We start from the raw sequence: 14,662 nt of genomic DNA, 5'->3' as shown, positions 1-14,662 counted from the left end.
AGGTCCATGCGGGAGCTCATCCGGGACATAAAATTTGATTTTTTGCGGCTGCGCATGGATTACCCAGACTTGCTCATAGTCTGGTCTGACATGGTAGCACGCATGTTATGGAGGTGGGCCAGGTCTGTGGTGTGCATCAATAGGTCCAGGGTCAAAATTAATCGGGAGGTGGCCAGATTCTTGAGGAGGAATGGGGGTTTAGCGGTGAGACACCATGAGCTTGAGGAGGAGCCCTGGAGATATTTGCGAGGGGATGGTGTGCATTTGACCGATGTGGGAATCGACATGTGGTCTCTGGGTTTGGAGGAGGGTGTGCAGAGGGCCCTGAGGGTGTGGAGGGCCTCTCAAACCTAAGGTGTCAGGTTTGAGTGGCGGTGGCGGGGTGCAAAGTACTTGTGAAGGTCATATGGGCACCTAAAGGGCATGGTTTAGGGACCAGTCTGAGGGCGGCTCCCAGTTGGTATATGGGTACCTGCTAGTTGTCTCTGAGTCGGAGGCTTTAGCGACTTGAGGCCTGAGAAGTGGCTAGCAGGTACAGTCATGTGTTATGCCTATTGAACCTTGTGCCCCATGGTGGTGATAAAACGCAAAAGAGATATATAGATAAAAAGGTTTTTTACGTTATTTATGTTAATTATAAAAGTTATATTTTGGTTAATAAAAATAAGATTGGCCGTTGTGGCCCATTCAATCCACCCCGTGTTGTGTGATCATTGGAGGGTGGGATGGGCTATTGGTAACGGGTGCAGCCATAGTTAATACCATAGTCAAGAGAGGCACGGAGCAATGCCGAAGGTATTCGGCGGAGGGCCGGCATGACAGGGGTTAACGGGGCGGAGCCAGGCAAGGGGTGTATTCCGGGGGACTGGACAGGTCAGAGTATGGGCGGGCTCCATACTCTGTGAGGCAGGAAGGGGAGGGGGCCAATCTGCACGAGGAGCTGTGAGGGTAAGGAGCTTCCCACCCACCCGCCCTACGATTAGGAGAGATGGTGGTGACGGTGGGGAGAGGGGGTCGTAATACTGGTTGGTGGTTGTTGGCGGGGTGCAAGGTACTTGTGAAGGTCATATGGGCACCTAAAGGGCATGGTTTAGGGACCTGTCTGAGGGCGGCTCCCAGTTGGTATATGGGTACCTGCTAGTTGTCTCTGAGTCGGAGGCTTTAGCGACTTGAGGCCTGAGAAGTGGCTAGCAGGTACAGTCATGTGTTATGCCTATTGAACCTTGTGCCCCATGGTGGTGATAAAACGCAAAAGAGATATATAGATATATAGGTAAAAAGGTTTTTTACGTTATTTATGTTAATTATAAAAGTTATATTTTGGTTAATAAAAATAAGATTGGCTGTTGTGGCCAATTCAATCCACCCCGTGTTGTGTGATCATTGGAGGGTGGGATGGGCTATTGGTAACGGGTGCAGCCATAGTTAATACCATAGTCATGTACGCTGACCAAGCTCTCTAATTTCTTTAGTAAGTTTTGTGGTGATGGTATCTGCAGTGGATTTTAGTGATTTTTGAAGGAGATTTTCTATTTGTTTCAGCGTTACAGGAGGGGATAAGTCTTTTTTCTCAGGTATTTGGTTAGAGAGACTATGGGCCTTTAATGAGAGAACATCTTTATGTAAAGCAGCAGAAGGGGCTGTCTGTTTGTTCTCCTCACTGTGTCTCCCCTCAGAGGGGGAGGGTTTCAGTGCCATACTGCTGTATGTATGAGGCGGCGCTTTCTTGTTAATTTTCTGCCTCATGAGTCTCCTCTGACCCCCCCGAATGTCACCTATGTAAGGTATGGATGTTTATCTACCGTTTGGTATGATATATGTGCGGAGGGTCAAGTTACCTCCGCCGTTATATGGCTCTGTTGTCCTGCTGAGAATGGAGCTCTAAGCCAGCATTACCTCTCGGCTCGGCTCCGCCTTCTCCCTCCTTCCAATAGATTTTCAGGACAGCAGTAACCCGCCCTGTTTTATGTTATTACTGTAATACTATGATATAACTGTCACTATGTGTTGGGGTCAGAGTCTCTACAAACAACCGAGGAGGCTGTGTGGAGGCTTTCCTTAAAAAGCTCTGATGGAGGAGGTGTTTCCTTTTGGTAGGTGGAGCCATGATCTCTCGGGTGGCTGTCCTGAAAGTCTATTGGAAAACAAGTTACCGGTATGTCTAACTTGAATTTTCATAGCTACATACACACGCCGTAGACAGGTTGCAGTTTATACATATACGTGAGCAACATCATAGCACATTATAGTTGCCTGTAATGCAAGACAATATATTCCATGTCATGGGGTCATTTAAAATAGAAAAAATTGGGGGGCGTGGCCTGTTGCGGAAGCCGGATGGTTGCATAATCCCGGAGCTCCGGCGATACAGGGACACAGTGGCACAAAGCGGCCCATCCGAGGTGACACACACCCGGATTCCTCAGAGGGACAGCTCTGGACACCGATTGGAAGCCCCCAGTGCCTGACGGACTTCTTCTGACTGAACATGTGTGGAGGTTGGCAAGATGGCGCAGAATCCTTCTCACCTCTGACAGCCTCATCACAAAAAAAGGCAATCATCCTTCCAACAGCAGCTCCCCCACTAGCCAGCACGCCTATCCTCCCACTCCATCATCTAGCAGCCCGACCAAGTCAAAACCTAGGCTGGATCGAGCCCGGCGGTGAGCCCTGCTTCAGATTCAGGGAAAGACGCATGGGAGATGCCAGAGTCAATTAAATCCTTTCCCCACACAAAATCAACCTGTGCTGGATACTGTTCTAAAAGACATGCTTTTGTCTCTGCAGAGCACAATCCAAACCGATATGGCCACTTGTATGCCCCGATTGAATAAAAAACATACAAGAAGTGGGGAATAGAGTGGATCACATTCAGGCAGAAATGGAGGAATATGCCTCCACCATAAATGATCTGATTGATGCCCATAATGAGAGGGAGGGTGAAAATGAATGGATTAAGGCAAAGCTGGCAGATATGGAGGACGGGTCGAAAAGGAACAATTTGAAAATTAGGGGGATCCCTGAATCAGTGCAACATTCTGACCTGGGCCTCTATGCAGCGACAATGTTCAAATCTCTCCTACCAAGTCTCACAGACTTAGACGTTGCTATCAACAGGCTTCACCACCTGCCTAAATCATCTCATCTGTCAGACCAAAAACCCAGAGATGTGCTTCTTTGTTTACATTTTTTTTTAAATGTTAACCACTAGGCGTCCGATCTATAGCCGAAAGACGGCTGCAGAGCGGACGCCAATTGCCGGGAGGCCGTCCCTGGACGTCCTCCTGTTTACTTTTTCAATGTGTGCTTCCACGAGCATGCAACAGGGAAGTTCTGTGCTGGCAGTGTCCCCCGGACACAGCCAGTCACAGATCACTGTAAACGGCCAATCACAGCGGCCATTTACAGCATGATCTGCATGCCCAATGAGATGATCTCATATGTAAACATATGAAATTATCTCTCAGCGCCGCTCTCCCTCCTCACACAGACAGCATGTGAGGAGGGAGAGAGGAACGGCTGCAGCGGCTCTAAGTAATGTCCCAAGTGTGTCATCTGTCCCCTGTGTGCCAGTGCCATCTGTCCCCAGTGTGCCACCTGTCATTGCCATCTGTCCCCAGTGTGCCAGTACCATCTGTCCCCAGTGCCACCTGTCAGTGCCATCTGTCCCCAGCTCCATTTGCCCCAATGCCACCTGTCAGTGCCATCTGTCATCAGTGCCATCTGTCAGTGCCACGTGTCACCAGTGCCACATATTAGTGCCATCTGACATCAGTGCCACGTATCAGTGCCACCGATCAGTGTCACGTATCGGTGCCATCTGTCATCAGTGTCATGTATCGGTGCCATCTGTCATCAGTGCCACGTATTAGTGCCATCTGTCAGTGCCACATATTAGTCCCACGTATTAGTGCCATCTGTCAGTGCCACGTGTCATCAGTGCCACATGTCATCTGTGCCACGTCCGTATCACTTTTCTGGTGCTCCAGGGCCTTCAAAAGTATAATAGGTAGTCAACAAGTTAGATGTGTAATTTATGCTCCTAGAACATGTGATGGTGCTCCCTGCATGTTGGGCCTCTGTATGTGGCCAGGCTGTGGAAAAGTCCCACACATGTGGTATCATACCCAGGAGGAGTAGCAGAATTTATTTTGGGGCATTATTTGTAATATACACGTGCCATGTGAGAGAAATAACCTATTACAATGACAATTTTGTGAAAAAAATAAAAAAAACTCTTCATTTTGCAAAGAATTGTGGGAAAAAATTACAACACCAAAAAGCTCACCATTCCTCTTACTAAATACCTTGGAATGTCTGCTTTCAAAAAAGGGGTCATTTGGGGGGTATTTGCACTTTCCTGGCTTGTTCGGGTCACAAGAAATGAGATCGGCCACCAGTACATCAGATGTGATCAATTTTGTATGATTCGCGCCATAGCTTGTGGACTCTCTAACTTTCACAAAGACCAAATAATATCCACTAATTTGGCTTATTTTTACCAAAGAAATGTAGCAGTATAAATTGTGGCCAAAATTCATGAAAAAAAAAATAATTTGCAAAATTTTATCACAGAAACAAAGAAAAATTATTTTTTTTTCAAAATGTTTGGTCTTTTTTTTCATTTCTAGTGCAAAAAATAAAAAACCCAGAGGCGATTGAATACCAGCAAAAGAAAGCTCTATTTGTGGGGAAAAAAGGACAAAAAATTAATTTGGGTACAGTGTTGCATGACTGAGTAATTGTCATTGAAAGTGTGAGCACCAAAGGCTGAAAATTGGTCTGTTCACGAGGGGTGTTTAACCACTTAACAACCGCCCATTGCCGATTAACGGCATCAGGGCGGTTGTTTAACTCTAAGAGGCCGTTAATTAACGGCCTCCTAGAATTCTGCTCTACGCGCGCCCCCTGGGGCGCGCACACGAGAGCATCCAGTGGACCCGGCGCATCACGAATCACGGTAAACGGCCGCTCATCGCGGCCGTTTACCACGTGATCGCTCCGTCAAATGACGGAGTGATCACTTGTAAACAAGCCGGCGTCATGTTATGACGCCGGTTCCTCCCTCCCCCTCTCTGTACCGATCGGTACAGCGGAGGGGGAAGAGATCGGTGTCAGCAGCGATGTGGGCTGCATCTGCAGTGCCCACATCGCTGCTCACCGAAAATTAACCCCTCAAATCCCTGCAAATACTCTGCATTACTCTGCAATTCCCTGCAAATACTCTGCATTACTCTGCAATTCCCTGCAAATACTCTGCATTACTCTGCAATTCCCTGCAAATACTCTGCATTACTCTGCAATTCCCTGCAAATACTCTGCATTACTCTGCAATGCCCTGCAACACTCCGCAATGCCCTGCAACACTCCGCAATGCCCTGCAACACTCCGCAATGCCCTGCAACACTCCGCAATGCCCTGCAACACTCCGCAACGCTCTGCAATACCCTGCAACACTCTGCAACACCCGCCAATACCCTGCAACACTCTGCAACCCCCGCCGATACCCTGCAACACTCTGCAATGCTCTGCAACCCCCGCCGATACCCTGCAACACTCTGCAATGCTCTGCAACCCCCGCCGATACCCTGCAACACTCTGCAATGCTCTGCAACCCCCGCCGATACCCTGCAACACTCTGCAATGCTCTGCAACCCCCGCCGATACCCTGCAACACTCTGCAATGCTCTGCAACACCCGCCAATACCCTGCAACACTCTGCAATGCTCTGCAACACCCGCCAATACCCTGCAATGCTCTGCAACGCAGTACTCTGCAACACCATGCTCTGAGATACCCAGCCATAGTCGGTGATACCCTGCAATACCCAGCCATAGACATCTCCCGCCGCCCTCCGGTGCTTCTACCGAATCGCTAATACGATCAAAGCCAGAATCTTTTTTTTTTTTCAGGCTTCCCAGCTTAGAGGTGAGATGTGGGTCTTATTGACCCCACATCTCACTGTAAAGAGGACCTGTCATGCCATATTCCTATTACAAGGGATGTTTACATTCCTTGTAATAGGAATAAAAGTGATCAAAAAAATTATTTTTGGGGAAAAAAATGTCAAACTAAAATAAATAAAGTAAAATGAACAATAAAAAAAAAATGTTTTTTTTAAAGCGCCCCTGTCCCCATGTGCTCGCATGCAGAAGCGAACGCATGCGTAAGTCCCGCCCACATATGAAAACGGTGTTCAAACCACACATGTGAGGTATCGCTGCGAACGTTAGAGCGAGAGAAATAATTCTAGCCCTAGACCTCCTCTGTAACTCAAAACATATAACCAGTAAAAAAAATGTAAATCGTCGCCTATGGGGATTTTTAAGTAGCGACGTTTGCCGCCATTCCACGAGCGTGTGCAATTTTGAAGAGTGACATATTAGGTATCTATTTACTCAGCGTAACTTCATCTTTCACATTATGCAAAAATTGGGCTAACTTTACTGTGTTTTTTTTTTTTTTAAGCACAAAACTGTTTTTTTTCCAAAAAAAAGCATTCGAAAAATTACTGCGCAAATACCGTGCGAGATAAAAAGTTGCAAAGACCACCATTGTATTCTCCAGGGTGTTTGCTAAAAAAACATATATAATGTTTTGGAGTTCTATGTAATTTTCTAGCAAATAAATGATGATTTTTACATGTAGGAGAGAAATGTCAGAATTGTCCTGGGTGCTCCAGAACGCCTGATGGCGCTCCCTGCATGTTGGGCCTCTGTATGTGGCCACGCTGTGTAAAAGTCTCACACATGTGGTATCACCATACTCGGGAGTAATAGCAGAATGTGTTTTGGGGTGTAATTTGTGGTATGCATATGCTGTGTGTGAGAAATAACCTGATAATATGACAATTTTGTGAAAAAAAAAAGTAAAAAGAATCTTGATTTTGCAAAGAATTGTGGGAAAAAATGACAACTTCAAAAAACTCATCATGCCTCTTACTAAATACCTTGGAATGTCTTCTTTCCAAAAAGGGGTCATTTGGGGGGTATTTGTACTTTTCTGGCATGTTAGGGTCTCAAGAATTGAAATAGGCCGTCAGTCCTTCAGGTGTGATCAATTTTCAGATATTGGCACCATAGCTTGTGGACTCTATAACTTTCACAAAGACCAAATAATATCCACCAATTTGTACTTATTTTTACCAAAGATATGTAGTAGTATAAATTTTGGCCAAAATTTATGAAGAAAAAATTTCTAATCTGCTAAATTTTCTAACAGAAACAAAGAAAAATTCGTTTTTTTACAGAATTTTTGGTATTTTTTCTTTTATAGCACAAAAAAATAAAAACCCAGCGGTGATTAAATACCACCAAAAGAAAGCTCTATTTGTGTGAAAAAAAGGACAAAAATTTCATATAGGTCCAGTGTTGCATGACTGAGTAATTGTCATTCAAAATGCGAGAGCACCGAAAGCTGAAAATTGGTCTGGTTATTAAGGGTGTTTAAGTGCCCAGTGGTCAAGTGGTTAAGTGCCCAGTTGTCAAGTGGTTAAAGAACATCTTATGTCGATTATGAGGAAGCAAGAACAAATTCCCTCACGGTACCAAAACTTGCCTATTTGTTGCTGTTCTGTCACAATACACACTTCAGAAAAGGAAAAGCTTAAACACTGTGACCAAGGTAGTGGGAAATCATAAAATCTTATACAGATGGGGCTACCCAACGAAAATCACCATCACCAAAGATGGTGATACCTATGCAGTAACCTCCTTAGAAAAGGGGATTGCTCTCTTGAAGGAATGGGGCATGCTTCCTGATTCAGACAATGAAAGCACTACCACCAGCACCCCACGTCAAATTGAACAAGACTGGAAAAAAGTTACGGCAAAAAATGCCAAATCTCTCACGTATGAATAGGACTGGATGGTCTACATTAGTTCATTAGTCTCTAAGAGAGACAAGTGACAGAGACTAAAAGTCTGAACTTATCACCCAGTAGTACCTAGCAGCAAAATGTTGTCTTTTGTGTGATCTTTACCCACTATGTTCTTCGACCATGAAAGATGCTTCTTGCTATATTACGTTACACTTTTTTGGGGGTTTTTTTTGTTTTGTTTTTTCCATTTTTATCTCTGTTTTATTTTCAATTTTTTTGGGATGTTGACAGACCTAGGAATAACAAAGGGCCACTTCAGTACTAAAAGGACCGAGACATGAATACCTACAATGTGATATTTGCAGCTCTGGTTACAACCACTAGAGGGAGCCTAAACAACATAAAAGGGAATCCTTACCTTATCCAAAGCATTGATACTACCCACAAGTTATGACACTTACTGTACTATTAACACCAAAAAGGCTTACCACCCTGTGAAATGCAGATCTTTATGGAAAGAAGCACTTCTGAACCATAGCGACATAAGAAAAGGAGTTACCCTTATGTTTTTACTGCTAATGCGGACTCTAAAACCAGGGGCATTCTTGTAGCCATCAGGGACTCTGTGGCGTTTACGCTACACAAAGAAATACGAGACCCTCGCAATGAAATGCCTTTGATTGAGGTATTAGGGTTTATGAAAAATAAAATGTGTACTGATCATTGAGTTCTAGTTCACGTTCGATCTGAACTGGTCTAAAGGTTTTAAGTGAAGGGCCTATTTGGATGTCCTCTACTGTTGTAATGCCTTTGGATTCCTAGTGTCTAACTTTTAAGTTTTGGATTAACAGTTGTAGGCTAGAGATAGGTAGGGGAATGGACTTGAAAGCTGTCGGACGCATAAATACCACCACTTGGATTAGTCCTCCTAGCTGCACACGTTTTGCACACTGCACTCCATATTTGGACTATGATGTCATGCGGTAATACAAGGTAAACACTCAATAGTTTTGATTACTGTCTCTCTAGATATATATAATATATATATAATTTTTTTTTTCTTTAACTCCTTGTTACTTCTTGGGCACAATGTTTAACCCAGTTTCCTTTTCTACACAGGTTTTCTGCTTTTCCCAAAGTCCTAAATTGGTACTAGTTTTACACATTTATGGCAGCAGCACTATCTTAGACATCACAGTTATACACTATTTTATAGATACTTTTGGAGCTACTATTTTTCACCATTATTGAGTACAATATGACAATCTTTATCTGGGGATGTGTGTGTGCGTGCGTGCCTGATCCTCCCATTGGTCTTGAATATTTCAGCTCCTGGGATAGACATTCTTAGTGGTCCTTTTTTTTGACAGTACCCTTTAGTTCGAACTCTGTACCGTATCTAAGAATTTTTGGGTTGGATAACTTTCTCCTCCTGACTTTATCCCCTTCCTGGTATTTTGGATTAAATGCTAGACCACAATGGTGTCTATACAGTATGTATTTTACAGATATGTTAGCAGCCGCTCCGGAGGAATTGGAGCGAATCCACAAAACGTGTCAAGCTTTATAGGCTGCATCCATGTCGCGCATATATACGGTTAATTTTCTACTTAGGAAAAGAGGAAGATATATTCCGTGCAAAGGAAAAATTCCAAAACAATGGTTACCCTTAAAAGGAACTGCTGTATAACCTGCAACTTGTCTACAGCGTGTGTATGTATCTAGGAAATTACCCATGTATGTAAATATGTTTATGTGCTATATTATTTTGCAAGAATAAGTCCTTACATTTAAAGAGCACCTGTCATTTCAAATCCATCATGGCAGCACCTGTTAGCGGACATCCACTCACCTGCTGCCACCATGTCCCTCACTTTGTTGTCTCACTGCTGCATCACCAGCCGTCCCATTAAAGTGAATGGGATTGTTGGTGAGTCAACAGTGGGTCAGAGGAGGATCCGCTGCGGAACAGAAATGACAACGGCTCTTTAACAATTATGATTTAAATTGAGTTGATTTAAATCGACTTGATTTAAATCATATCCACCCTGAAACATACTAAGGACATTTCTCTCTACTGAGCTAATTTGGTGTGTACTGTGAGAGTTTACCTCCAAGCTTCTGCCTGCTTTAGGCAATCAGATTCCCCTTTGTGCTCCTTGAAGATTCCTGCATGTGTCTCCCTGCCTCATGCTCCACCACTACTAGGTGGATCAGGCAAGTTATCGTTGGGGTCTGTAGTCTAAAGGATAATGTTCCTCCCTTCTCTGTTACGGCACATTCCACCAGATCTCTATGCTATATGAGCATTTCGGCATTAGCCATCTGTTTCTCAGTTTGCAAGGCTGGCACTTGGATTTCTTTTCACACATTTGTTTTATCAGGTGGATGTTGAGGCCTCTTCTGTTGCCAGTTTGAGTGCTACAAGCTGCTCTCCGAGTCTGTCATGTCCGCTTAACCTGTTTTGTTTTTTTATTATGTAGGCCTGTTGGTATTGTTTACTGTGTTTCCCACCCCTCAGTTGGACTGCTTTTGGACATCCTAATTGTAAATAGCGCCCTTTATTGTTTGACTAGAAAAATAGGATTTTTGACCAGTAAAATCAGTTTTTTATAGCACAAGACACAGGTCCCATTTCCTTGTTCTTATAATCCCGATTTCTTTATCGTACATCACGGGACACAGAGCACTATTAATGACTATCTGGGTTATACGCTACCTTTAGGTGATTGGACACTGGCAAGACAAGAAGGTTCCTCCCATATAACCCCTCCCATACGGGAAGAACCTCATTTTTTTGCCAGTGTCTTGAAGGTGATGGTCATGGCTATTGAAGCTCTTCAAATTCTTCAATGATGTCCCTGTGAGGATGTTATCGGCTCCATTTGGATGGCACAAGAAAGCTAAAGTGGATGGTACCTGAGCCTCGGATCAAGAATGAGGTTTTGCTTGTAATGTGTCCTATATGGCGCTGGTCCCTTGTTATTGGTATTCTGGTTAAACACTTGCCCAAGGTAACCAGAAGGGTGCTTTACATGTCCAAGAGTGTGAACCCCAAGTATGGGGGACCCGGTCCTTGAAAGTCTACAGAGGCACTACCCGCCATGATGGGGGAAGATTGAGCCTATTATACGGGCCCTGCAGCGTGGAGCGTTGAGTATTCCCTCTGGGATTCCTATGTCTGTGTTCCCCTCTGTTCCTGTGTGGCCTCTAGCCTGAATATGCCCTCTGTCTCGATTGTAAGGGGTAACAGGCTGACCAGCTGTGGCATGCACTTGTAGTGGTGCGTGCAGCGGGTACGCAGTGCGCTGCAAATACACGCACCACGGGAGTTCCTGGGGGCGTGCGCCGTGCACGCATGCGCCGCTGGAGCGGTGGGTGTTCCCATGTTGGCGTGCATGCCACAAATCATGTGGGGGCGCACGCTCGTGCACAGTGTCTCTATCTGATGGCAGACTTTATAAAAGCTGGAGTTCCTGGCCTGTGCTGTTGAGGCACAGAGCAGTACTTGGGCATGTTAGACTGGAGGTTTTGGACACAGTTGCGACAGGTTTGGCGGGGCTTTTTTTTTTTGCAAGCCGTGATAGCTGCTTTACGTTGGATTACAGCTTTTGGCTCGGAGGGAATACTTTCTTCCTCATTTTTGTAAGCACCGTCTTCCAGAAAACGAGGTACAGGAAGCAAGGCAAATACAGGGGAAACAGTACCTCCTTTAAAAACAGGAGACCAACCTTATGTTGATGCAACCTCAGTCTCCCCTTGAAAGACCTGTGGCATCTTCCCTGGCTGAGCCATGGCATATGTCCCTGCCTCGGCTTATGTTACTAAGGATGATTTGGCATCTGCCTTAGCTGGCCTTGAGGGCAAAATAGCCAGTATAGATTGCCTCAGTAACACAAGGAGGGAAAAACCGTAATAGATCTGAGCCTGGCCCCAGTGGTGAATCAATTGAGCACCAGGACTCTTTTATAGCCAGTTGGGTCCAGGTGATCTGGAGCCAGAGTGGGCAGAGGATTTGGAGGAGGTGGCCACTAAAGATTGGGAGTAAGGAGAGACTGAGGACTCTAGTTCAGAGGAGCCATTTTCAGCCTCCCATTCCCAAAAATTGTTCATCCAATCTCTGGCTTAGATGGTACGAGCTGGGTTTAAGTTACCCCGGTTCAGGTTCCTGGACTCTCCTGTTCCACTTTGGGACCCTTGCGACCTCAGCAAGGTTCCCCGACGTTCCCTGTGCATCCATTATCAGAGCAGGTGATTTACGCAGACTGGGCTCTACCCCTTTGAGGAGAGCCTTCTTAAAAAAGTTGGCTCCTCTGGTCATGAACCTCCCAGTAACCAGGTTAAACAAAGTAACCACGATCCCGGTAGAGGGGACTCCTGCATTTAAGTACCCTACGGACAGGAAAGCCGAGGCAGTGGCCCGTTCCTTGTTTATGGTTGTGGGGTCAGCAATACAAGCAGTACTGGCCATAGCATTAGTGTCGTGGATACTTACTGAATGGGCAAAACTTTTGCACTGCGAATTGGAGAAGCAGCAGGCTACTCCTGTCTGTGTGGAACTAGCAGACCAGTTAGTTCATGGCCTTAAGTACGTTTGTGACGCGGCCCTAGATATGCTTCCTTTGCTCTTGGCGAAAAGCGTCCCTGGACCTGCAAGCCTAACAAGCCTGCGAAACAAAAGTGCTACCACATGAAGGTTTGCCCCCGCCCATCACTCAGGTGGGGGGGTTGCCTTCGGGAGTTTGCAGTGAGGTGGGCCTCTCGGCTGTCCAATCAATGGGTCTGCAAATTGATTTAATTAGGCTACAAGATAGAGTTCTTCTCTTGGCCACCAAACAGGTTCTTCCCCTCCAGCATACCCTTACTGCCGGCTCGCTGGGAGGCCCTTTTGGGAGCAGTAAAGGGCCTGCTAAACCACGGGGTAATAGTGCCTGTTCCAGAATCGGAAAGGTTTCAGGGGTTCTACTCTAATCTGTTTTATAGTCCCCAAAAAGAAAGGGGTACATCCAATTTTGGACCTGAAAGCCCTCAGTTGCCTTGTAAAAGTACAGAGGTTCAGAATGGGATCAGTTTGCTCAGTTGTCACTGCACTCCATCAAGGGGACTCCCTGGCGTCTTTGGACATCCAGGATGCGTACCTGCACATACCCATATGCCTCAGGCATCAGTGATTTCTGCGATTTGAAGTAGGGGAAGCCCACTACCAGTTTGTGGCTCTCCCTTTTGGCTTGGCATCAGCACCCCGAGTCTTTACCAAGGTATTGGCTCCAATTTTGGCATTGTTGCAACAACGCGGGATTGCAAACGTGGGTTACCTAGACGATCTCCTCCTGAGAGCAGCTTCCACCTCAGAATTAAAGGAGGATGTGGCGATCACCATCCAAACCCTGCAGGAATTTGGGTGGCTATTGAACCTCAAAAAGTCGGTACTTATACCGACTCAGCACCTGGAGTACCTAGGCTTACTGCTGGACTCTGTGGAAGCGAGAATGTTTCTCCCTTCAGACAAACTGCAGACTCAGAGCCGCAGTAAAGCTGTTGATGAACCGCAAGTCGCAGGTGGCCGTCGCTGCTCTTCTGCATGCGAGTCCTGGGGCCTCATAGTGGCCTCCTTTTGAGGCAGTAACGTACGCCCAGTTTCACACTGGAGTCTTTTAAAAGGAGATATTGATAAAATGGGAAAAATCTCAGTTATCCCTGGATTGGCAGATTCGGGTGAGCCAGTCAGTCAGGGACTCCCTGCTCTGGTGGCTGAGATCCCCGGAACTTTGCTCCGAGAAGTCGTTCCTACCTCTAGATTGGACTGTGATCACAACAGATGCCAGTCTGACCGGCTGGGGTGGAGTACTGGGAGTACAGTCGACCCAGGGCCTTTGGTCAGGGGAGGAATCCAAGCTGCCGATCAATGTGCTGGAGCTCCGAGTGATCAGGCTATGCCTCTCCACATGGTCGATGAGAGTAAGAGGGCAGCCGATCAGGATCCAGTCAGATGATGCCACGGTGGAGGCATATGTCAACCATCAAGGAGGAACAAGAAGCTCGGCTGCAGCACAGGAGGTTGCTCACATCCTTCAGTGGGCAAAGCAACATCTACCAGCCCTGTCGGCCATATACATCCTGGGAGTAGAAAACTGGCAGGCGAGCTATCTAAGTCGCCAGATGCTGGACCCTGGAGAATGGGTGTTGCATTCGGAGGTGTTCAGGCTGCTGTGCCTGCAGTGAGGCACAGCAGACGTGGATCTCCTGGCCTCCCGACGCTTGGGCGGACGCGTTGGACACGGTGGCTCCATGGGGTCAGTACCAACTGATCTACGCTTTTCCTCCGCTAAAACTGTTACCACGTTTGCTCTGCAGAGTGGAGGCTGAGGGGATTCCAGTGATACTGATTGGCCTCTGTGTCCCTGGTACGCCGACCTAGTATGCCTGGTTGCGGATGCTCCCTGGCGACTACCGATGCAAGAAGACCTGTATCAAGGTCCGATTCTTCACCCTGCTTTACAATCGCTGATTTTAACGGCATCGCCGTTGAGAGCCAGGTGCTAAGGAACCGGGGCCTGTCGGACTCTGTGATTTTAACTATGTTAGCGCACGAAAATCTTCTTCTCGGAAGATATCCTATCATACATGGAAGGCTATATCTCCATGTGTGAGCAGATGGGGTGGCATCCGTGCACCTATTCCGTTTCCAAGATCCTGCTTTTCCTACAGCGAGGGGTAGACCAGAAATTGGCTTTAGGCACCATTAAGGGACAGATATCAGCTTTGGCTGTTTTTTTCCAATGACCCCTGGCGTCTCACTCCCTAGTGAGCACTTTTGTTCAAGGGGTCCGGCATGTAGTCCCT

At 46.3% G+C, this 14,662-nt stretch overlaps 1 protein-coding gene across 5 annotated transcripts in view; it reads left to right on the top strand.

Moving 5' to 3' along the window:
• NDUFAF7 (NADH:ubiquinone oxidoreductase complex assembly factor 7) overlaps positions 1-14,662 on the top strand; it is a 483,664-nt gene that overhangs the window by 289,255 nt on the left and 179,747 nt on the right. The window lies entirely within an intron of this gene.

This window comes from Lithobates pipiens, unplaced genomic scaffold (genome assembly GCF_037356315.1).
Source record: "Lithobates pipiens isolate NorthernLeopardFrog02 unplaced genomic scaffold, aLitPip1_a1.2 Scaffold_18, whole genome shotgun sequence".
Taxonomy (NCBI): domain Eukaryota; kingdom Metazoa; phylum Chordata; class Amphibia; order Anura; family Ranidae; genus Lithobates; species Lithobates pipiens.
Note: the sequence above shows the minus strand (reverse complement) of the source record. Positions and strands in the feature narration are given on the sequence as shown.